This window comes from Rhinopithecus bieti, unplaced genomic scaffold (assembly GCF_001698545.2).
Source record: "Rhinopithecus bieti isolate Rb0 unplaced genomic scaffold, ASM169854v2 scaffold_61465, whole genome shotgun sequence".
In the NCBI taxonomy this organism is placed as follows: Eukaryota; Metazoa; Chordata; class Mammalia; order Primates; family Cercopithecidae; genus Rhinopithecus; species Rhinopithecus bieti.
This window is the reverse complement of record NW_016824041.1, coordinates 157,878-182,738: the sequence shown is the minus strand read 5'-3', so window position 1 is coordinate 182,738 and position 24,861 is coordinate 157,878.

Here is a 24,861-nt window from a genome sequence, read left to right as displayed (position 1 = left end):
TTGGAAGAGAAAATAAAAATGAATATAGTATTTTGGTGTTTTCTTCTAGATGTATTTATTTGATATAATACGAATATATAATGTACATATACACTTATTCATTTAATGTGTCATGAGCATTATTTTATGCCAACTGTGTCATGAACTTTACATAATCAAATATACTTCTTAAAAACCAAACTCAGTAGCTTCATCAGACTGAATTGTAGCATATTTGTTTGCTCAATTCTTGATTTTTGACTATTTAAACTCTTTCCAGATATTTGTCATTATGCAAAATCTTGCAATTAACTCATGTGCCTAGGTCTATACATACACACATACACACACCCCATTGTAATATTCCTGATGCACATTGCTATAATTATTTGACGTAACTATGTTTGTTTATGTTAAAAATCTATTCCCTTTCCTTTACTCCATGATTATAATCTCTCTTCACATTACTATCAGAGTAACCTTTTTGTAATGTCATTTGTATAATGCCATTCTTAAGTTTAATAATCTGAAAGACTCCATTGTCAACTTACATGCTCCAAAGATGAAACCATCATCCTAGCCTTTATATTCTGCCTCCTCCCAATTAAGATCTCTTGATTTTTACCTGCAGACTTATCTCTTTTCCAAAATATCCAAGAAAATCTTGAAGATTTTATGCTTGGAGGCATGCATTTCCCTATAAATGCTATTAAAATTCAGTACCTTCCTCCAATGACCAAAAGAAAAGATGTAGGTAATTTATGATAAAGCAGAATTTGAGTCTCACATAGTCATAAATTCAAATTGCTTTGTTTGAAATAGACATGATTTGGCTGATGTGAGCATTTCACAAAATAAGTGGTAGGAGATAGTTTTGATAAAAAACAAACAAACAAACAAACAAAAAAACTAGTACCCAGAGGAAGCATTTAATACTACCTTTTAGATATAAAAGCAAAAACTGACGGGCAGAAGAATAAACTCACTTTTTGTACTGCTTAGCTATGCAGTCTCTTTCTATGGAAAGCAGTAAATATTGATTATAGGTTAAAGGCAATTAAAATAATGGACCTGTAGCTGGCAGCCATGCCAGCTAGTTCTTGGCACTGACAACATTTACCACATAAGCAATGACTGTCAAATTTAATGAGCAAACACATTTTCCAGGAAAAAGCATTTAATATTCATTTGCCAAGCACAGGCTATATTCAATTTGTTGGTTAACACTTCACAAAATAAAGACACGATGCAGAAAATGTTGATTTTAAAGAAAGATAAAGAGGACCTTTTAAAATCCATTTAAAGTTAAAACCTTTTCACAGACTGTGTAAAGGTATAAAATAAAGCTTCTGTCTCAGTAGAAGAAACAGGCTCATTTATGCTGTCTAAGACTATTATGCAGACCCTTCTTTCAGGTCATGGCACTTTTGCCAATTTGGCACAGAGTTAAGAAAAAAGGAACCCTTGTTTTCACGACCTATGCTTGTAGGATAAAGATTGCTGTTATTTCTTTCCAAAACTTTTATTTAAATTTTTTTCTTGATATATTTATTTAGCCCACCATGCAAGGGTTTCAAAAACACCTCTTGCCCCCATGCATCAGGTGAATAACTATTGGCATTAAACAGAGGATCCATAATTTTTTCAAAGACGGACCTGGCTTCAAATTGGATTCAATTAGAAGAAAGTTCTTTTTATCACCACCTGGGAAATAAGCTAAAAGTAATTAGAGAGAGAAAGGCAGGAACATGCTAGGACTATGAGCTAGAAGGAAAAGCCATTGACAGATGAGTAATACCTGGATAAAGACAATTAACATAGATTATTATGTGAATTCAGCTGACTATAAATTCAGCAAAAATTTGTCTTAAAAATATACTAAGAGCAATTTCAGACTAGAGGAAGACACTTTTATATAATCACAAGACATTCAATCCCTATAATGAAGGGTAAAATATACTGGTATAAATGGAATTAAAATAATAACTACTATTTTGAACATTTGCATAAGAGAAACATTATATATATTTTATAATTCATGGAGAGTACATTTTATTTTCAATCACTCCTTACATGCACTGAAGCACAAAATTCTATTAATTTTACTTCCATCATATCACTAGTATCTTCCCCCTTCACTCCATTTCCTCTTGGTATTTCTAGATCAGACCTCCATCATCTCTCACTCAGAATATATTAAAATGTCTTCTTAGCTGAATACCATTTCCCCAGTCTTGAGAACTCCTAATTCATTCTCTACAACACAACTAGAAAACTCTTAGTAAAACTTTGTACCTTTGTAGGTAACACTCCAGCTTAGCAGTTATCAGTGGTATATTTTACTTTCAGTGAGGACAAAATCAATGTTGTGGCATCTGAGACCTTTCATGATGCAGACTTTGCTTACTTTTTCGGACTCTTGCCACCCAACTCTATCTCAAATTTACTATCCATATATCATCTCTGCCAAGTCACCTGCAATTTCCTGAAAGCCCCAGTTTCTTTCTCCTCTGAACACTTGCCTATTCTATGCCTTCTGACACCATTTGTTTACCTGTACATTTTGCCCGAATTCCTCTTGATTACCATCATACTTCACTTTATTACACTTCACAGATACTGCATTTTCTACAAATTGAAAGTTTGTGGCTAACTTAAGCAATACTATTGGTGCCATTTTTCCAACACCATCTGCTCACTTCATATCTCTGTGTCACATTTTGGTAATTCTTGCCATATTTCGAAGTTTTTCATTATAACCGGTTATAGTGACCTATGACCAGCAATCTTTGATGGCATTGTAATTGTTTTTGGGCATGACAAACTGTGTCCGTATAAGGTGGAAAACTTAATAAATAAATGTGTGTGTTCTGACTGTTTCACTGACCAGCTGGTCCCCATCTCTCTTCCTCTTATTGGAGTTTCTGATTCCCTGACACACACACAAAAAACAAAATTGAAATTATGTCAATTAATAACACTACAATGGCGTCTAAGCCTCCAAGTAAAACAAACAGTTACAAGTCTCTCGCTTTAAATCAAAAGCTGGAAATAATTAAGCTTAGTGAGGAAGACATGTCAAAAGCAGAGATAGGCAAAAGCTAGGCCTCTTATGCCAGACAATTATTCTAATTGTGAATGCTAAAAAATGAGTTCTTGAAGCAAATTAAAAGTGCTGCTCCAGTGAACACACAAATAACAATAAAGCAAAATAGACTTTTGCTGATATGGAGAAAGTTTTAGTGGTCTGGATAGAAGATCAAACCAACAACAGCATTCCCTTAAGCCAAAGCCTAATCGAGAGCAAGGCCCTCATCCTTTTCAGTTCTGTGTAGGTGAAAGAGGTGAGGAAGCTGCAGAAAAGTTGGAAGCTAGAAAAGGTTTGTTCATGAAACTTAAAGAAATAAACTATCTCTCAAACATAAAAGTGCAAGGTGAAGCAGTAAGTGCTAACCTAGAAACTGCAGCAAGTTATCTGGAAGATCTACTAAGATCATTGATAAAGGTGGCTATGCTAAACAATAAATTTTAAATATAGCTGAAACAGTAAAATATAGAAGATGCCATCTAAGGCTTTCATTGCTAGGGGGAGAGATGAATGCCTGGCTTCAAAGTTTCAAAGGACAGGCTAGCTCTCTTGTTAGGAGCTAATGTAGTTGATGACTTTAAGCTGAAGCCAATGCTCATTTACTATTTCAAAAATCTCAGGGCCCTTATGAATTATGCTAAATCTACTCTGCCTGTGCTCTGTAAATAGAGCACAGCCTGAAGGAAAACACATCTGTTTACAGCATGGTTTATGAATATTTTAAGCCCACTGTTGAGACCTACTGCTCATAAAAAAAAAAAAAAAGATTACTTTCAAACTATTATTGCTAATTGACAATGCATCTGGTCAACTAAGAGCTCTGATGGAAATGTACAATAGATTAATGTTGCTTTCATGCATGCTAACACAACATCCATTCTGTAGCTCAAGAGTCATGGAGTAATTTTGAATTTCAAGTCTTACTGTTTAAGAAATACAGATTATAAGATTATAGATAATAATTCCTCTAATGACTCTGAGCAAAATGAATTCAAAACCTTTTATAAAGGAGTCACCATTTTAGAAGCCATTACGATAATTTGTGATTCATATGAGGAGACCAAAATATCTACACTGACAATAATTTGGAAGAACCTGATTTCAACTTTCACGGATGATTTGAGGCTTCAGTAAAGAAAGAGGTGAACCTTTTAGCAAGAGAACTAGAATTAGAAGTGGAGCCTGAAAATGTGACCGAATTGTTTCAATCTCATGATAAAACTTTAACACATGAGGACTTGCTTCTCACAAATGAGCAAAAAAAGTAGTTATATGAGATGGAATTTGCTCTTCATGAAAATGCTGTGAACTTTGATTAAATAACCAAAAATTATTCTGAATATGCCATAATATTAGTTAATAAAGCAGTGGCAGGTTTTGAGAAAACTGAATGAAATTTTGAAAGAAATTTTACTGTGGGTGAAATGCTAAAAAGCAGCATTACATGGCACAGAGAAATATTTTTGTGAAAGAGTCAATTGATTCAGCAAATTTTATTGTTATTTTAAGAAATTGCCAAAGCCACTTCAACCTCTAGCAATCACCATCAACAATGAGGTAAGACCCTCCACCAGCAACAAGTTAAGGACTCCTGAAGGTTCAAATGGTTGTTAGCATGTTTTAGTGACAGAGTATTTTTTAATGAAAAAATGTGCATTTTTAAAGATATAATGCAATTGCCCATTTAATAAGACTACAGTATAGTGTAAACATAACTTTATGTGCACTAGGAAACAAAAATATGTGTTTGACTGACATTATTTGCAATTATTGTAGTGACCTGGGACCAAACTCACAATATCTCTGACATATCATTATAATTTTGGATTAGTTTCAGGTTTCTTCTACTATATCATAGCTTTTCATAATTACTTTTAATTTGGGTTTGTTGTTTCCTTTAGAGATTCCCATAATACCATCCCAACCAAATTCTCATAATACTTATTCCAACTCTTTGATGGTCTCATTTGAAGTCATGCACATAACTGAATAATCAGAAATGAGGAAGGCACTGAATGTCCAAAGACATTTGAAGAAAAGTACACACAAAAGGAATTTGAAATATGAAAGCAATCTCTGTCAACATTATAACTTGTCTTAAGCATTGCCTTGGTGACTAACATAACAGTGTATGTGGGAGATATTGAGGCTTTAGGCTGTGAGTCAAAAGAGCAGGAAATATTGATTGATGTAAAACAAAGAGAGTAATAAAAATGATTTATTAATTTGTGAACTAAAGAGTAAAATACTGAAGAGTAGAAAGCTCCAAAGTATCCAGGTTTGGTCAAAAAAAAAAGTTTTTTTTTTTTTTTTTTTTTTTTTTTTTTTTTTTTACAAGCTTACATAAGTTAACACAATTTCCTTTCATGAACCACTCATGGGAAAACAGGCTGTATTAGTCCGTTCTCACGCTGCTATAAAGAACTGCCCAAGACTGGGTAATTTACAAAGGAAAGAGGTTTAATTGACCCACAGTTCTGCATGGCTTAGGAGGCCTCAGGAAACTTACAATCATGGTGGAAGGCACCTCTTCACTGGGTGGCAGGAGAGTGAATGAGTGCAAGCAGGGGAAATGTCAGATGCTTATAGAACTATCAGATCTCTTGAGACTCACTAATTATCGCGAGAACACCATGGGGGAAGCCATTCCCATGATTCAATTACCTCCACCTAGTCCCACCCTTAACACGTGGGGATTATGGGATTACAAATTCATGGTGAGAGTTGGGTGAGGATACAAAGCCAAGCCATATCCCAGGCTACATGTTTTACTAAACATCTTAATAAAGTGTGTAAACTGTTATTCATACCACTACTATGCTGCTTTTACAAATGTAACAGTCTTCATCAAATACATTTATCTTTAAGTGTCTAATAAATTAAGAGAGCAGTGCTGTGGGAAATGAGAAATCTTTAAGAAGTAATTTGCTTATCCTAGCTAAGAAGAGCAACGTGACGACTGAAGTATTGCTAAACAATAAATGCCACCAAACTGTTAATGGATAGGTTTAGAGTAAAATTTTTAAAAATGATTTTAGTACGTGGTTTAGAATGATCAGTGGCATCTTGTTAGTCAAACCTCATGCATGCCTAGAGCGCTCCATAAATTGGTACAAACCATCACCCTAATTGTGTTTATAACATTTCCCCTACGTATTTTTTTCAGCTTACATTTATTCACTCTCTCATGAGCAGAGCTTGTGCTGACTTCCATTGATAGCTTTGTTGACACATTTGTCCCTGCATAGAGTGATGTCTACCTCTCTCTACATAGTTCCAAACACTACTGGTATTCATGTCCCAGTTTAAATTTTATATTTTTCATAGGTCAAATTTTGGCCAATGCCTATTGAAATGCTTTCTTTTTGCTCTGAACGACATACAGTTTGAGTTATCTTTTCCTTTAGTGTCCTACATTAACTATAACCAGACAAAAATGACAAGTCTTTTGTATTATTGGCAAATTGAGTCTAAAAGAAAACTCAAAACAGGGATTTCAAGAATATTTTAGCTAATCATAGTATTTTATTGCTACCTGGGGTGATTTTGTGAAGGAAATTACTTATGAATGCACACATTCTGCTAACAATTTTATAATGAGCAAAATACTTTTAAGGTATTACCTTATCATTTTAAGGTATTTGTTAAAGCACTGAGTAGGCTGCTGTGCATGCAGAGATGAGGTACTCCTATCATTCTTTGCCCAATCCCTAATGAAACGAATTTGTCCTACTCTAAATTATTGTAGGATGGTAGATCTTTGTATCTAATTACCTATAATAGCTACAACTATGCAAACGTGAGATTGAGTATTGCATGACTTATATACTGGTTTATAATTTCAAGTGAATAGTTTGAATATATTTTTGGCTATTCTAGTATCATCAGAGTAAGTTTTACTTCTTTAATGATTCTATGAAGGAAATCACTTACAGATATACTTATTCTGTGAACAATCATGTAACTAGCTGATTATTTTAAAGGGATTCCCCTAAAGCACTGAGCAGATTGTTATGCATAGAGCAGATGACTCTCCCCTAAATATTAATCAACTGGTATACTGAATTAGGTAAGTGGTGAACTGAAATATAAAAAGGCCTCTTCTGACTCACCATGTTGAAAGAGATCTGGATATGAATAGTACTGTAACAATAATGTCCATAGGACCTTTAGCTCTTCAGTGAATTTCATATCAAAAATCTGTGGTTATTTTCCATTAAGTGTTGAATATCTCAGTTGGCCATGTCCCTAAAAAAAAAGGCTGAGAAATTAGTCCTGTCTCTTATCTTAGTAATTTCAAGAAGTGGCTGAGGTTGACATCGGGAGACTTTCCAATTTTTTTTTTCCTCACAGTCAGAAATCAAAGATGTCTGAACTAAGCAAAGGTGCAATGAAAGCACAGGAAGAAGCAGAATGCCAGATGACTCCATCAGGACACTCAGATGGTTTGATGTGTGTTTAACGTTTAGGCTAGATAGGGGATATTTCTTATTTCTGAGGCAAGTGGCATAGTACTTTCACTGAAGAAAAGTGACGGGGAATGAAAAGAATGTGCTCTGTTGGGAGAAAAATGAGTCATTCATTATCCACCAAGAAATAGAGAGGAGAGATCATTCTTGTTAGTAAACATGCTTTCTCTTTGTTTTCTTTGTCTTGTCTTCTTGTCTTATTTTTAAGTGCTCTCTCTCTCTCTCTCTCTCCCTCTCTCTCCCCCCCCCCCTTTGTGGTTAGTGCTAACAGGGTAACATTGGGTGGTTGGTACCCTCTGAAGTGTCACCCATCTGAGGTCTTTAATTATCAAATCTATCATAAGTGTAGACAACTCTGCTAATAGCTTTTATGATGTCAAACAGGTTTCCTTACACAGACACAGACACAAATATGCATAGCTATGGTAATTCCTTAATAACTCAATGCATGGTCATGTCTTTACTTTGCTTTATCTCAGCTGACATAGTAGTGTTTAACAATACTCAGTTGAAAGTAATGAGAAATTGGAAGTTGAATTCTACGTATCCCGCTGCCACGTTTCTCTATCCCGATGTGTTTTCAGTGTCGTTTTTCACAATTGTAAAGTTTATATAGAAAGAAACAACACCATCTAAACACTATTAAATTGGAGCATTCCAATTAAGAGTTTCTCAAAATGTGTCTTGCAGAGCAACAGTCTTGGGCTGCTATTTGAGGAAATAGTTCCATTGTCTACTAACTGAAAAATTATAAATTTTATGTCTCCATTCATAATGTATATTAGCATATTGCAATATCTGAGAAGTCTTTCAGTAAAGACACCTTTATTTAATTCAGCATTTTCCAAATTTACTTGATGATACAACTATTTTATTGCACATAAAAATTATTATTGTCTTACTGAGCTAGTGTTACTTGGGACATAGTGAGAGAAAAACTGCCGTAATTTCTCCTTCATTCTGCAGCTAGCTGTTTTCCAAAAATGCAAATCAGTTACATTGTTCCTCTACTTGAAATATGTCACAAACTCCCCATTATCTGCAGGGAGATAAAAATCTAATTTGCTTAACAGACAAAGCCTCCACATCTAATATTCAGCCATCACACATATGAAATTATAGATATGCTGAAGTGACTCTGTGTTTTCTGATCATTCTGTTTACTTCTTCTATCTTTGTGTCAATACACATTTTTGCCTCCTCGAATTTTCTTTTCCTCCTCGTAGATAAGAAAAACTTGTTTATCCTTCAAAATCTAGCTGAATCACTGTGTTCCAGAAATCCTTCCTGATTATTCTAGCCAAATTTACACCAAATCTGTGATTTTTATCATGTAGCTGACTGAGCTAGAAATAACACAATTCCTCAAAACTGTTCTTTAATCTTAGGACTTTTTCATATCTCCACCCTACATTCCTCCACTTGATAAGATTTACCTTATCTGCTGTCTATTAGACTAGGACACCTGCGTTTTGATTGATTTCTACTTCGTTTTTCAACAGATACCTTAAGCTTAACGTTTTTATTGAAGATCATTTTTTTATTCCTGTTATCCTTCTGATCATCTAATGTTTCCTATATCAGTCAATATGGTACCACATTTCAATGATTGCTGTAACAGAATACCTGAAACTGGGCAATTTACAAAGGAACTAAATTTATTTCTTGTAGTTATGGAGGCCTAGAAGTCCAAGGTTGAGGGACCACATCTGGTGAGAGCCTTCTTGCTGGGGTGTGGAGGACTCTGCAGAGAGTCCTAAGGTGGCTCAGGGCATCATGTGACAAGGGGACTGAGTGTGCTAGCTCAGCTCTCTTTTCCTCTTCTACTAAAGCCACCAGTCCCACTTCCATAATAACACATTAATCTATTAACCTATTAATTCATGAATAAATTAATTCATTCACAAGGACAGAGTCCTCATGTCCCACTCACTTCTTAAAAGCCCCACTCCTTAACACTGCCACTTTGAAAATTGGATTTCAACATGAGTTTGGGAGGAGACAAATACTAAAACTATAACACAAGACACACAAGCCAAACATCTGGAAATTCTGCCACACTCTTTCCTTTCCCTTGCCCCCATCATGAGTCAGATACTACCTTTCTGTAATCCACTTATCAAATAGCAACCAGATTAATCATTTTTAAACACTCCCAATTTACAACTGCTGCTATTGTTTCCACTTACTCAAAGGATAAAATCCAAATTCTTAACATAGCCTAAAAGCTGCACATTTTTGCTCCTGTCCACCTCTCCGGCATCATCTCATACCACTATTCAAATTTCTTCTTTTCTCCATATAGTATAATTTATTTATGTGCTTAGAAGAGCTATTTGTTGTACATATACAAATTGCTAAAAAACTTTAAACCACTGCTAATTTCCATTTGCTTTCTTTCCAAGTCGCCAGAGCTATCTCATTTGTGGACTATTCTAAACAGCAGAAATGTCAAAATGGCTTTCAAAACAAGCTGTAAAGAGGTTTTTACAAATTTTGCTTAATAGTTGTAACAATACAATAGGAAACAGGGATTACAGCATATTAACTGAGATGAATATAGAATTTTGTTGCTTAAAAATTCAGATATCTTAGTATTTTTTAGCCACTGGTAATCATTTTATATTTCAGAAATAAAAAGTTGGTCAAAAGGAAGATTTTGAAGGTAAAATACAATAATACAAAATTTTAAAAAATTACCAATGACCAAAAGAAATACAAATTTTCATTTGGACAAAACTCTAGAATTTATAGAAACTAAAATGTATTCTTAATAAAAGTCTCATTTTTAATAAATGCTTATTTTAAGTCTTACATAACTGTATATCTTCCTGAGTTTGAGATTTTTTTTAAAATTTCAACGCTTATTTTAGATACAAGGGGTACATGTGCAGATTTGTTATATGGGTATATTGCACCAAGATAGTGAACAGAGTACCCAGCAGGTAATTTTTCAACCCATGCCCCCCTTATTCTCTCCCCTACTGGTAGTCTGCAACATGTATTGTTTCCACTTTTTGTGTCCATGTGTGCTCAGTATTTAAGTGAGAACATAAAAGTATTTGGTTTTCTGTTCCTGCATTAATTTACTTAAGATTATGGCCTCCACCTCCCTCCATGTTGCTGCAAAGGATATGATTTTATTCTTTTTTATGGCTATATAGTATTTCATGGTGTATACGTGCCACATTTTCTTTATCCAATCCACTATTGATGGACACATAGGTTGATTCCATGTATTTGCCATTGTGAATCATGCAGTGCTGGACATATGAGTGTATGTGTCCTTTTAGTATAATGATCTATTTTCCTTTAGATATACACCCAGTAATGGGATTGCTGGGTCAAATGCCAACTCTGTTTTAAGTTCTTTGAGAAATATCTAAACTGCTTTCCACAGTGGCTGAATTAATTTACATTCCTACCAACAATGTACAAGAGTTCCCTTTTCTCTGCAACCTCACCAGCAGCTGTTGTTTTTGACAATTTCTATTTTGACTACAATTCTATTGGAATTTTTCTAACACTTTGAGCTATGGTCTCTTCTAGCATGGGAGCACTGAAAATTCTATTACTTCTGCTTGGAATACTCCTTTAATTGATCAAACAAATAATCCAATTAACTTCTATACTCTTTCATTAGCTTAGATGTGTCTATATTATGCTTCTTTACATAACATTCTCCAACATCTCTCTGTCCTGGCTGTAGAATATTAAAAAGTGGAAATTATGTCTAATGCTTTTCTTTAGCTTAGTTTAGTTATCAACCAAAAAAACATGAAGTACTCAGTAATTATTTGTTAATTAATATATTGTTCTAATTTTCAGTCACTATGCTGTCTAAAGTTCTGTTCATTTTAAAACCACTTGTTTTGCAAAAGGGCAAATATTCTTTTCTCTTACTAGTTTTTCTAGTGGTATTATCAACCGCAGGCTAATTTCTATGTTAATTTCTTCATGTAACCATTTCCAAGACTCAGGTAGTATAAACAGAAATCTAAATGTATGTAAGTAGCAAGAGAATGGTCTAGGGAGTATAAATGTTCATGAGAGACATTTTTTAATGGAGTGCAGGCCAAGATAGTGGATCATCTCTGTTGTGAAAGCATGAGTAGCTAGTTTCTGAAGGGAATTTAGTTCTTATTTCCCTTATTAGGGCAGATGCCTCATTTTCCATTCTGTAATGTTCATTAAAATTCAAGGATATTGTTATTTATTTGAGCTAGCTAACCTTCTGAGGACAGCTCCAATGTCAGATTGTGACCATTATTGTGGTCTTATGGTAATGCATTTGAACATTTAGATAAAATGAAATTTCCAGAAAATAGAATATGTCAAATTTACAGAGAAAGAAAAATGTTTTAATGCCTATTAAATGAATTTAAGGCATTACTAATAATATGATCAAAATGTTATCATTACTAACCCTAGAAAGAAAACCCCAGGTAAAAAGGCAAATCACTTCTCTCTGTCACAAATTGTCATCCAAGAAGATTTACTTATTGTATTAGTCTGTTTTCACACTGCTGATAAAGACATACCAGAAAGTGAGCAATTTACAAAAGAAAGAGGTTTAATGGACTTACAGTTCCACATAGTTGGGGAGGTCTCACAAACATGGCAGAAGGCAAGGAAGGGCAAGTCACATCTTACATGGATGGCTGCAGACAAAGAGAAAGAGCTTGTCATGGAAACACCCCTTTATAGAACCATCAGTTCTCATGAGACTTATTCACTATCACAAGAACAGCACAGGAAAGACCTGCCCCCATGATTCAATGATCTCCCACCAGGTCCCTCCCACAATATGTGGAAATTATGAGAGTTACAAGATGAGATTTGTGTAGGGACACAGAGCCAAACCATATCACTAATGTAACAAAATATGGCTTTTTCTTACCCAAATGTTATTTGTGAAATATCAGAATTCTATCCGACTTATTTCAGGAATTTTTTTTATAACCTAAATGCTACTAGGTTTACTCTTTTAGAAAAATTTATTTTTGTATTTATATGAATTAAAGTGGAGTGAAGGAAATAAATAAATAATGTTATGAATCTTAAATCCCATATCCCTGTTAATTCTAAACCTATTGCTTATGAAGGCGAGTAAATAGTTTTACCATCCTGAAAGCTAAAAATAACCATTCCTTCCTGGATTCAAATTTTAAAATCAGTATTTATGAATTGTTAATTCTTTTTTTAAAGAAGTTGAGTTTTGCATATTTTCTTCAATTTTATTTATAAAATTAAAAGTAAATAAATTCTGGAAATATACCATAATAAACTGACTATTAAAATATTTTCTAAAATAAACACAATCTATTTTTTAGACACCAAAGATGTCTGTTATATAGGTAATTGGAAAGAAATATGCATAATGGTCCTGAGAATATCTAAATCATATGTGTTCTTTCTCTTTGTACTGTGTTATTACTAACATGGCAACCAACATGGGTCTCTGCTTTAATCACTCACCTGACATCAGCATATGGGATATTTGTCCCATCTACATATCAGCATTTTCCAGGCACCTGAAGAATGGGATTTAACATTTAGCAGAATAACATTGAGTATTTTGATCAATTTAAAAATTCTAACAATTGAATTTCCACCTCTACTTTAATTAGATGAAATAAAGCATGAGAAACTATACTGTAGAGAATAATTATCTAGTGGCTCAAGGAATTTCTTAATGATTGAACATTTTGGAGTAGAAATGTGTAAATTTATTATTTCTGTTTATCAACTTTTTTTTTTTCTCACCTTGAGATTTATTTTCTTTAGGAGCACAAATAATCTAAATAATATCATAGAATAATTAGTGTAGAATGGCTAATTTTAATAATATACTATTCAGAAATTCTAAGTAATCTGTTCCAAATAGTCATATTGAAACTCCTTGTCTAGGCCTCTGTATTTCATAACACAGTCGGATTTTTGGCTAATTGTAACTACCCAGTACTGATTTTTTAACTACTTTCATTCTGTCATGAAAACCTATTATTTTACTCAGATTAAATTACTGCTTCATCAAACCCCATTTGCATGTGATAGTCATGCTACTGATAATAAGAGCTAACATTTGAGTAGCTTTTATGGAAATTTAGCATTTTTAAATATGCCACCACCTTTGAGCCCACCATCAATGGCATGAGACATAAAAGGCAGATGTGTTAAATATTCTCAACTGAAGGATAAAGACATTAAAGTTCAGAATACTAAAGTGACTTGTTTAAGGCATAAAACTAATAGGTAATGGAACCTAGACACATGTACTTTTCACTGATACTATATTGCCTGTATTCTCTTTCGCTCACATTTTCTTCTGTACTGTCATTACTAATGATTGTATAAAATAACTTTTGAAGCACAATAGTTTCAGAGACATCAATTAATGACCCTTATAGTCCAATTCTTTTTCACATTTTAGACTACGGTTTTTAAACTTTAAGAAGTAATACTTAAGTTTTCTTGAATATAAAATGTCACTTATTGAAGGTGGGAAAATATTAAAAGCGAACTTATTGACTGCTATGTCTTTATTCCATCTTCCATGTTTTCTCCATCCCCATCTCCACCCCATACATGGTGTTTGAGAAATTAAAGAGAAAATCAGACCACTAGCAACAAGCAGTGCTTATTTAGAATATTCTAAATATTTACCTAAAATTGTTTATTTATTGGAAATCTATTCTAATTGCATTATTGTTTTAGGTAAGCTTAATCATTTAATACATTATAATAATCAAAAAATTTACAAAAATGTCATGTTAATAAGTAGTGTGTGATGTCTTTTATTTTAATCTGCATTTCAACAGAATTCACCCTTTCTGACTAACTTCTCTAAAATCTACAATCATTAACCCATAAAAAGTTGACTCTGTAGAATATATGACCTAGCTTTTAGCCCACAGAAATTCAATTGAAGGACAGCTATCAGAAAACAAATTTTAAACAGAGGTACAGGTCTCCATGGTAGAGACAGTCACTCTGACCTGAAATCCTGAATCTGTATCCCTAGGTAAGTATGGGCTTCTTATCGTGGACTGATACAGAGCCCTGATTAAATGTTGACTCTGGGTGGAACAATGTCACACAATCATGGCCTCTAAAGTGTTTACTATCTAGGTGGAAATAAGGAAAGACAATATAAATGTTCTATTTTACTGAAGTTATGAAAACGAAAAGCTTATGAAAAATTTATCATGGAAGGATTTTCAGGGGATAATTGATTTTGAAGAACAGGCTAGACTACATAGAAACATAATAAAAGAGTTCATTTTTCTCCTTTCTTCAGAAACTCAAACTTATTCTAGCCTCCATCCTGCTTTTAGTTGGGGGGCATATTTTACATTTCTAATTTGATCAATACATTTAAAGTAGGAATTTATCACTGTCGGTACACTAGTGCCATCCTAACATTCTGAGTCAATATGCATTTGAAAAATTTTATTTGCCATTTGAATACCTAAAATAATCACAATGTACAAAATCCAAAATGTGAAATATAAAAATTTAGTTTTTCTCACTTTCTTAACCCAAAGCTATCAAGGTCCCTGTTGTGGAAATAATTATAATAAACTGTATTTTGAAGATTTTCTTAAGTATTATTTGCATTCTCTAGCATGTGCATTCAAAAATGGCAATTAACAATATGTTTTGAAAATTCTTCTACTAGTTAAAACTTTCCTTTTATAGAAATTTAGTATATTTACTATCACCACATTTTTGGAAGTGCAATACCTTCAACTTTAGTAACTCTTAATAGCAATATTAGAAACAGGAAGGCCGAATATAGCATTAGAAAATGGAAATAAATAATGGAGAAGTAGAGTTTTTTTGAATGAAGATTTAGGAAAAATAAAATAAAAGAGAAAAAAATAAACCTAGGCCCTAAACTGCAACTACTGCATTTCGCAAACCAAAAGGAAGGAACTAAGAACAAGTGTCTTGGTAATGATTTCTTGCCAAAAACAATGAACCACTGACAGAGCAGAGGATTAGAAACATATATTTGAGGCGGGGCTATGGTGGCTCCAAGCCTGTTTATCCCAGCACTCTGGGAGACCGAGGCGGTGGAGTCACATTGAGTCACGGAGATCGAGACCAACTTGGCAACAGTGAAAACCCCAGTCTGTATTAAAAAATACAAAAATTAGCTGGTTGGTGGCCAGGTGTCTGTAATCCCAGCTACTTGGGAGCTGAAGCAGAGAACTGCTTGAACCTGGAGGGGAGCCGCAGTTGAGCTGAGATCAATGACTGCACTCCAGCCTGGCAGACGTGTGTACACCATCTAAAATACAAAATTTATAAAAATTAAAAGTAAATACGGTATGGAAAATACCATATAAACTGACTATTAAAAATTGAAACTTTCTAAAAATAGACACAATCATTTTTTCAGGTACCAAAGATATCGTTATATAGGTAATTGGAAAGAAATATATATATATATAATAATATATATATATATTATATAGGAGAGAGAGAGGAGAGAGAGAGAGAGAGAGAGAGAGAGATGTTAATCTGTGGCTTTTTCTATCACAGGACTCCATTGTATTCTGGAATTGGCCATCTAAAACTCTGTATATAAACTCAGATAGGTATTTAACATAAACATGTTGTAATGAATATTTGCGTATTCTTCCTCCCTCAAATTTATGTATTGAAATCCTCACCCTCATGGTTTTGGTATTTAGAGTTGGGACTTTGGGAAGATGACTAGGCCATGAGGCTGGAACCCTTATAAACTGGATGAGTGCCACTAGAAAAGTGACCCCAGATAACTCATTTTCCCCTTCCACCATGTGGGAACATAGCATAAGGGCTGCCTTCTATCTGTGAGCCAAGACGTGAGCCCCCCACCCCCGACATCAAAGTGCCAGTGCTTTGGTTTTGGACTCCCCAAACTCCATAACTGTGAGAAATGAATTTCTGTTGTTTATAAGCCACCCAGAATATGGTATTTTTTATAGCATCCTGAATGGATTAAGACATGGGCCCATAAGCAAACACTTACTAACTTAATGCAACACCAACACGTGCTCTTTGTTAAACTCATGAGACGCAAGAGCTTGCAAAGTTTCTAACAAGGAAAAGAAGGCTTTTCCTGAAGGATTCCTTTTTATTGGTTTCAGGACTCCCCCAGATAGACTGGGAAGACACTCTCTCAGCCATTCCATGAATTTATTGAAGCCTGTAGACAATAAAACGAAAGTGGCTGATGTAGCTTCTCGTATGACAACTTTTTAGAATTGGGCACCACAGTTATCTTTGGTAGGGAAGGGTGAGGTCAGCTCTTGATTGAGTGATTATTCTGCCTGAGAAGGCTTGTATGTGGGCAATCTCTGATGTGATTGAGTCTTCCCCAAATCATACTCGAGTCACCTCTCTTCTTCCACAATTCATTTGAGTTGGTTTTGACTTCTGTTTCCCTGGCCACTCCCATTAGGAGTCATACCCAGCTTGTCTTAGGGAGAAGTGCCAGTTACTGTGGGGTGCTGCTTCTCTCAGGGACAACCAGAGTTATCAGGAAGTGCTCTCTTTCCCCACATTGCTGCAAAGAACCTGAAGGAAATTCTGACCATCTCCTGGCCCTCTATGACCTGCTCAGTGTTCTGATGAGTTCTTGTCCTCGGAACAACTATATCTTTTCCCTTCTTCACCTGCATTCATTTATCTGCAATGAGGGGTTAGAGTCTGTAGCTCTTTTGGCTTGAACTACCCTTAATTTGTTCTCCTCTGATTTGGTAGAAAAGGAGAAAGTATAAAGCCTGCCTTTGTTTTGTCATACTTAGTGAGTACAAGGGTTTCTAGAAAGGTGAATGGAACTAAGGAAAATAAAATATTTTTAAACTCTAACTTTTGAACCAGAAAATTGGCATTTAATGAAATCAACACAAATGCCAAACACAGATTACTATTATTACACATTTAAGAAATTGTACTTGTATAATGTTTAAGAACATAGAAAATACTTTTCCTATGGTTTCATATGTTTACTGAGGACATATTTCTCTAATCCTAGTTTTTAATAAGGATTCTTTATTGCTTTTTCTTACAGTAGAAGAAGTAGAAGCGTTTTCAGGAACCGAACTCTTCTGATTGTGGTGGGACTTTTAATCTCATCTCCTGCTGCTAGTGTCAGGCCTAATGTACAAACATTATAGATAGTGCTCACTCTGGCAGTCAATACTATTTTGTGTTAAAAGAAATTCAGTAAAAGTTTAATGCACTTACATTAGATCTTTAAGCCTTGTAGTATTACTTGGTAGTAAAATAATGACTATGACATAAAACTACATTAAAAAGATTTAGAGTTATGGGGGATGTAAATATTAAAAAAAAAAAAAGTATTGCTCACATTATGGACACAGAGCAGGGATATTTGATAGGATTGGAGGAGACAGAATATCAGAGAGCCCTTCAGGAAAGGATGTATTTGTGGTCATTCTTCGCATGCAAGCAACAGTAGTTACCTAAAAGAAGGAGACACACACGAAGGGTATCATTTATTTAGGCAATAGTATGAGTGAAGTGTTTGTATATATTTGGCATTTCTCAAGAAATTTGATGCTGCTTGATCAAAACTAATGAGGTGGAATTGTTGTCAGACAGACATGAGAGATAAACAAGGGTCAGTTCATAGTGAATTTTTCATGTCATAGAGAGATACTTAGTTTATTACTTATGTAGCCTACGAAAAGAAATGAAAGAATTGTATTCAGGTTGAAATCAGACACAGACTTGTTTGTGGACTGGCTGAAGGATGGAGTAAGGCTGAGGAAGAAAGTTTCGAGTACTGATAAAAACCTGTGAGTTTAATTTTGCCAATGTCCATTTAGAAGTACAGAGAGATCTTTAATTAGATGTGAACATTACTAAAGTAATATTTCCAGGTTTAAAAGATTAGTTTTCTAGCAAATATGGCAAGAGTGCGTTCCTAAATGTCGACAAGAAGATTAACCAAAGTAATGTCTTTGAAAACTCTAAACAGTCCTCAAGGCACCATTTTAAAATGTAAAATATTAGCTTGAATGCTCAAAATGTAATTTCTATAAAATACTTTTTAAATGAAAGAAAAATAAGCTATTGTTGGTTAAATGAAACACCAATCACTGCTCTAAGCTCAACTTATAGGAAAGTTTACTAAATAAAACTCTGAAATAGATTACGCAGGGAGGGCATATTCTTTCTAACACTAGATACATCTGAATATAAGACAGGCAGTCATTTCTTTAAGCTGATTTATGTATCTCTGACTACTGTAGTAAATTGGAGAAAAAAATAGCCATTTCTGCTCTCTTTCTTTTCTATTATTCTATTTCTGTGACAGCAAACTCGCTTTCTATATTAAAGATTTTTGAATATAAATTTCAAAGAAAATACCTCATGCATTTGGGAGGCAGCCTTGTAACTGACACTGAGACTTTTCTATTTTTTAATGCTACTATATGTAGAATACATATTTTAATAATGTGTTTCTATGGGAAGGAAATATTTATATCAAAATGCATACAAAAGAGTACACTTTTTCTTCACTGTTTTATCCAACTGTTTAGTAAGCAGTAATTTAATATGAAAATAAAGTACATGTTATTTAATTCTAAAATGCTTCTTGGCCTTTCTGATGATAGGTTGCTGGCTTTGAATAGAAGCTGAGTTTAAAAAACAGAATTACTAATTCCAATTTAAATACTACCAGGCATTTTGTAATTACCAACAATAGCACAGTAAGATTAGCATTGTTGATCCCAGTGCAGTGGAAGAAGAGCTGTATAGAGCCAGAAGCCTGGGAGAGGAGTGTGTCAGTTCTACACAATATGCCTTTGACAGAAAAGGGGCAGGCAGGAAAGGGCTGGGTTGTAAGAATAGGTGTTACATGGGCCAAGAATCCAACAAAGGCACTCCAAAACTACAATCAGTCAGAAAATCAAAATCCCATCATGGAGAAGAAAAGCAGATACTGTTGACATGAGGATGTACCTATTTATAAATAGAACAATTCTGCCCACGCCATCTTTATCTCTTTGTTACATGTATCGGGCTGTTACCATTTCATGGGCACATATTTGGTCTCTGAAAATTATTTATTAAAGTGTAAGAATTTAACTACCAAGATTTAACTACACTGCTAAATCTCATTCCTTAGGAATTAATATCCTGAAGCAATTTCAAGTGGTTCCTTTATTTGTGACGATTGAGAATACTATATAGGGGTTAGAAAAAGTAGAAAGCATCAAGGAAACAAGCAATCCAATTTCAAGAAAATATACCTCATTTTCATTACTAATAGCATTGCCTACAATATGGTAAACATAAATGAATATTCCATATATGATAGTTTACCTGTAAGACAGTGGTTAGGACTTCTGGATCAAGATGGTAATCCCACAATTCAAATTTTCTGCCCTTCATACTTCAAATCACATTGAGGTACAATAAAAATAGTAACAAAATTATAGCTGTGCTACAAAACAGAGAAGAGGGATATCCATCAAAAATAACATTTTAAGATTTGTGTGGTTTATAGCAGACATTATACAAGGGACACTGGAAATAGGCAGCAAACTAGCATTGTAACTCTTGTGGAGGAAGACATAAGTATCAGAGTTAACCCAAATGAAAACTGGAAAATAAAAAACCCAACCTCAGAGTCAGCAAGAGCTGGGAGTAGGAGTAGGCCTCAGGGCAAGTAACAGGATAATTAATTGAAAAACAGCTAGATCTGAGCCAGCACAGGCTCAGGGTACAACAGCAAAACTGCTGAGATATTTGCTGCAGGAAAAGCTTAGTAAACACTGCTCTATAATTAATTGTTCAGTGCAGTCTACTTTCAGGGGATCTTAGGACGTGCATTAGATGGGAAAGGGAAGAGGAATAGAGTGCTAGATGCTTAAGACACACACCAGGATAGAGAGGGAGAGAAGCAATGAGGGAAAGGCCGTTCCACCCCACAGCAAACAACACCAAAATTCTGTCTCAAGCTAAGAATCTTGCATAATATGGCAATTGTGAAAATATTCAATTTACCTGGATTATCCCAATCCATTTTTCCTGAAAGAAAACCAACTCTTGGTACAACCTGTCATACATCGGCAGAGGCATATAGTTGGAGCCTGTATCAGAAGAGGCCTGAAGGAAAAATAGATCCCCATATCTAGTGAGTCATTTCATCTTAGTTACCCATGCCAGTAAGGCTTACCAATCTATCTGTATCTGTTTATCTCAATCTATCCACCAAATCTCTCTAGATACTGATAGTAACTGATGAAGCATCATCTATATTGATGTGTTCATGTAAACATGAACATATATAAAAAAGCATATAAAAGAAAACAGAATCATCAGACATTTATGAGAATACAATATAATAAAGGGAAGGCACTTCAGGAAAAAAAAAACTAAATAACTGAGTGGGAAAATTGAGCTAATGTTAAAAAAGTTTTAAAAAATCCAAGTTAGCATAGTCAAGAGATTCAAAAAAATACTATTTTCATAAATGTAAAAAAAACTCACTTCTCTAGAATAGAAGCAATCACAAAATTAAAGAAAATTCTCAGTATTAAATGTTTACTGAAATAAAATAATAATAATAATTGAATGATGAAATAGTAAGAGACAATATAACCAAAAACTCAGTAATCTGTAACATAAACTCTTCTTTGACCTCTACCAAGGAATTTAAGTAATGGGAATTATAATAGAAAATGAAAAGAAAATATTATTTGTAAATTCTAGTATTTGTTAGAATATATATAATTATATATCTAGTATTTATTGGAATATATATAATTATATATCTAGTATTTATTAGAATATATATATATATATTTGAGACAGTCTTGCTCTGTCTCCCAAGCTGGAATGCGGTTTCCCAATCTCAGCTCACTGCAACCTCTACTTTCCAGGTTCAATGATTCTCCAGGCTCACCTTCCCAGGTAGCTGGAATAACAGGTGCACATCACTACGCCCAGCTAATTTTTGTATTTTTACTAGAAAGGAGGTTTTGCCACGTTAGCAAGACTGGTCTCGAACTCGTGACCCCATGATCCACCTGCCTCAGCCTCCCAAAGTGCTGGGATTACAGGTGTGAGCTACTGCACCCAGCCAGAAGATAGAAAATTTTAAAAATATAGATGGACAGCAATAGTTCACAAATACGTGAATACCACAAAAACAATTTTTTCTTTTCTTTTTTCCTTTTTTTTTTTTTTTTTTTGAGATGGAATTTTGCTCTTGTCACCCAGGGTGGAGTGCAATGACACGATATTGGCTCACTGCAACCTCTGCTTCCTGGGTTCAAGCGATTCTCCTGCCTCAGCCTCCTGAGTAGCTAGGATTACAGACACCCACCACCACTGCCAGCTAATTTTTGTATTTTTAGCAGAGATGGGGTTTCACTATGTTGGCCAGGCTGGTCTCAACCCCCTAACCTCAGGTGATCCACCCTCCTCAACCTCCCAAAGTGCTGGGATTACAGGTGTGAGCCACCATGTCCCACCAAAAACTATTTTTTTATTCAAAGAGCTCAGAAAATCGAGAAAGAATACATTTTGGAAACAAATGAATACATAAACAGACACACTTTTGTGAAAATTGTAAATACTAATAAGAAAATACAAATCCGGCCAGGTATGGTGGTTCATGCCTATAATTCCACCACTTTGGGAGGCCAAGGCGGTCAGATCACTTGAAGTCAGGAGTTTGAGACCAGTCTGGCCAACATGGCCAGACCCTGTCTCCCTACAAGTAGAAAAAATAATTGGGCATGGTGACGCGCACCTCTTGTCCCAGATACTAGGAAGGCTGTGGCACGAGAATAGCTTGAACCTGGGAGGTGGAGGTTGCAGTGAGCCAAGATTCCACCATCGTACTTCAGCCTGGATGACAGAGTGAGATTCTGTCAAAAAAAAAAAAAAAAAAAAAAAAAAAAAAAAAAAAAAAAATACAATAATCCAATAAGTTTCCAGAGAGTAAACAAAAGACATCTATTAAAAATTAAAAATTATAGTGAACATTGGCCTTTTAAAATAATAGTAATGTCAGAGTATAATGAAGGACTATCTATATAGTTTTGAAGGACAATAAACTGAACTTAGAAATTTATAAAACATTCAAGCAACTAACTAAATGCTATCCAAATAGGAAACGCTTATGAGCAAGAAACCAAGAAAACGTATACTAGTATCCAAATAATTAGTGATGATGTGGGCATACTACGATTATATGTATTAAGAAAGTATCCTTCAAATGAAAGGGCACATGCAAATAATAATAGTAGTCTTATAGATAGCTTTTATGAGTCTTATTTGCAGACTTTCTTGTGAATATAGGAGACCTCAGTGAAAATTTTGCAGTCTTATAAGCCTTTATTTGGAAAAAGAGATAAGTTGGTTGTGGCGGGGGCAGTGATGTGATTCTTTAATCTTGAATCATCACACAAGAACAGACAGAATAATTAGTGTAATAAATCAAAACTCTAAAGATAACATCTCCAATAAAACCATATGTGAGTATCTCATGAATGTCTGTATCAAATGGGGAGGAGCCAAGTTAGTAGTAAAGTCATGTTCAAATTGAGAGGATGCAGAAGACGGGATTATGATGACCCTGTGAGCCATATATCATTGATAAGCACCCACTTCTCCAATGGTGGAATTTCATTTATGAATTGAAGTTCAGCAGCCAAAACCGTATCAGTCCAATTAGCAAGGGACTTCACAGGCTTACAATTATAGATGAGGGCAACGAGACCCCAAGAAGACTGAAAACATTGAGGGAGTCTTGATCTGAAATCTGTAAAATCAGACCAGTCCAAGCTTACTTCCTACAAGGCTCACAATGAAATGACATGAGTGGAATGCAAATTAAGCATGGCTTAGAATTTAAGACAAAGGAAAAAAAGAATTGTAATTCAATGGATAAATGCTTGAGGGGATAGACACTCCTTTCTTCATGATGTGTTTATTTCATTTTGTATGACTGCATCAAAACATCTCATGTATCCAATACGTATATATGCCTACTATGTACCCACAATTTTTTTAAGTTTAAAGTGAAGGAGAGAAGGGAAGCAGATCTCAGTTTTGAGTAGGCACTTAATTTACTTCTTGGTAACAACAAAACAGAGAGACTTCAAACTATGAAGTTAGAAATGCTCTGTTTGTTCGCCGCAACCACTTACACTGGTACCTCTTCCTAAAAGTAGAAGAAAACACTACTTTAATTAACACAAACACCAGAAAACAGTTGAAGTCAATTATCATGTAAAATTATTTTTTAAAGAATGAAAATCAACAAAATAACTTGATACGAAGACATGCTAAAGTATATGCCAACAAAGCAGATGGTAATAATTCAAAAAGTGGATTGAAACACATAAAAACAGGAAGATACATTGGTTCATATACACTAGTTGCAACTCATACATCACTTTGGAGGATACCATGAAACCAACACTTTATTCTGAATACTAGTAAATAAAGGGAAATAGTCATACATTTATCCTTACTATACACAAGTAACATTATATAGTGAAATAAGCAGTTCATAAAATAGCATTTATGCGTACCATATGTCAAACATTTTATTTTCCTATTTTTAAATTTTATTTCTTAATAAAAATGATTTCATGATGCTCTAAATTGTTTTCCCACTGCCCTAATAAGTAACCTGAGATTGAAAATGCTACATTTATCCCAACTCTTAAAATTTATAAATATTCAAATGTGATTTAATAATTTATGTACATTTAGTCAAAATAATTTGAAAATATTTAGAGGTAGTAGAATATGGATTTGTCTAAATAGTTTAAAAATAAATAAAATAAATTAGGTCTGTTTCTGGAGATTTTAATACTTCAAAGAAATATAGATGGGAAAGGGAATTACAATAAAGGCAAGAGTTCCTGGATTGCAAAATAAGAAAAAAAATAGAACATTAAAATAATTAATTCACCAGTAACACAATAAATCTGTGAAGATTCCACCAAATATGACATTTAGAAATGTAAAGTAAAACAGTAATCAACATGTCTTTTAGCAATTATTTTGAAAACAGTGCATCTTTATTATAAGCAAAATGAAGAATACTTAGAAAATAAACTGTCAAAGTGAAACAAGACAATAAGAAGCAGAACAAACTAATCTAGGTAAAACAAATGGAAAATGATCAACTACTAAAATGCCAAAACAAGCATTTATAACCATATGAGAAATGTTTTAAACTACCAAGAAAGTTTTTATTATACAAATCTGATCCTAAATAAAAAGAAAGATGAAATGTCTTCCAAATACAGCACTAATCCTAAAGCCTGATGA